The 1,866-nt window shown below is 44.1% G+C and overlaps 1 long non-coding RNA gene across 1 annotated transcript; it reads right to left on the reverse strand.

Annotated features, from left to right (window-relative positions):
- Window positions 1-269: 269 nt before the first annotated feature.
- Window positions 270-1,602, reverse strand: LOC120321776. The gene is made up of 2 exons (XR_005561498.2): window positions 740-1,602; window positions 270-672 (listed from the first exon to the last, which is right to left on the reverse strand). It is a non-coding gene; the product is annotated as an uncharacterized LOC120321776 (long non-coding RNA).
- Between the last annotated feature and the right edge of the window lie 264 nt (window positions 1,603-1,866).

Raw genomic sequence — 1,866 nt, forward strand, 5'->3', positions numbered from 1 at the left:
CTAGTTGCGATTGGAATACCTCCAGGTTTGTACGTCTAGTGATAAGCCGCTCCATCTTAGGGTAGCATATTGCCCCCGCATCCAGCGTAATTACCAGAGGCAGGTGGTCGGAGCTAAGCTCAACAACCGCACTTTCCAACACTGACTTTCACTTTTTACCTTTTTTATTTATTTAATTTAATGTAATCTATCTATAATTTAATTTATTCTATATTTAAAATATATATAAGTTCTTTTTTTTTCTAGGGTATAGGAAACTCGTAGTTCTCGTAACGTTTTAAATTGAATTCATTCTTTTTGTTTTGGCGATCGTTGGTGTCTAATTGTTTTATTAGTGTATTAGCACATGTTTTGTAATGCGTGCGGTAAAACCATTAGTTTGTCACAGTGTAGCCACCTCGTGGTATAACCAAAAAAAAATTGAACCGCTTAATGTGAAGGGTTTTTGATTTCCCCCTTTTTTTTTCGCTACAGGATTTGTTTTTTTCACTGAACTTTTGCGGGGGGTAGATTAATTCACACTAATAACACTTGAATATAGGTCATCCGATGGCTTCGGCCAAAAGAGATGTTCTGATGATCGATGTGCATCGGCTACTCTGCTGGCCGTGCTGCTCTGGTGGTACGGCTTGGAGCCGGCGGTTGCTTGTGGGTAGCACAAGGTGCCAGAACCTTGTGAAATTATTAAATTTTCAGTTAGATTCTGAAGTAAAAAAAAAAAACTCGAATACATAGTTACCTTTGATCTGGCACCGAAATAACCCCAAATTTAAATACAGCTGGTGGGATACTAAGCTGGGCTTGTGTACTATAGACGAAAATAATTAGCTAAAGCGAAGTTCACTTTAGAAAAACTAACTCACCGATTTAGTGATATAGAATATCGAAATACAAAAAAAATTTGCAAGAAAACGTGGGTGTGTTTTTGGTTGGTCGCACTTGTACGTCTGATCACCTCCAAGGTTAAAACGGAAAGAGAACGACCGGCATGGCGTTCACTAGTATGCCCAGGTTGCGTTTTTTATTTATTACAGTGTAAGCTTGCAATTTCGATAGAACCCAGACTGCATTGGTAGATATAGGTTAATGGGTAGGTGGCCCTACTTAAAGCAAGTTCCTAACAAGATAATGCTACTTTCGGACTATCCCAAAACTGTGACAAGCGACACTTCAGACTCCAGACGCTCGTTCTTACGGTACTGTTTCCTTGACTCTCGTACCGTCTCTCCTCTTTCTTCGGGACATTCAACGAGCTTATTGCCCGGTTGCATAGCCTCTTTGTCTTTCAGTCCTGGACCCGTAGTCTGTTTCTTCCTTCGTGGGTTTTTTTTTCTTCAGAGTCGGATCGAGTCCCCCTTTCCAGTGGTGGGCTGTTGACCCAGCTGGGCCCATCCTTCTATTCCATTCTTCCCCTCTGTCCCGCTTCCGTCGGGAATGTTCATTGGTGCTCTGGTTCGCTCGTGGCCTGCCTTCGTTGACTCTCGCCTTGGCCTGACGCTAGTTGCCTTCCCGTACCTAGCGTACAGGGTTCGCGGCCCAGTGTCAAAAATGCCGATGAGTAGCCTGTGGAATCTGAAACACTGGAATTCACAGCCAGCATGATTTCGGGCCACCTTTCATCCCAATTCCTCTGGTTCTGTCTGGCAAACTGCGCTATCATTGTCTTCACAGTGCGGTTTGCTCTCTCTGTCGGATTCTCCTGTGGGGTATACGGTGCCGTAAACTGCTGCTTTATCCCCATGTCGTTGAGGAACTTCTTAAAAGCCCGGCTCGTAAACTGCTCGCCGTTGTCCGTGATCACCACCTTCGGTACTCCAAATCGTGAGACTATGCGTTCCCTGAACGCTTTCTGCAACGTTTCCGCCG

This window comes from Drosophila yakuba, chromosome X (assembly GCF_016746365.2).
Source record: "Drosophila yakuba strain Tai18E2 chromosome X, Prin_Dyak_Tai18E2_2.1, whole genome shotgun sequence".
In the NCBI taxonomy this organism is placed as follows: domain Eukaryota; kingdom Metazoa; phylum Arthropoda; class Insecta; order Diptera; family Drosophilidae; genus Drosophila; species Drosophila yakuba.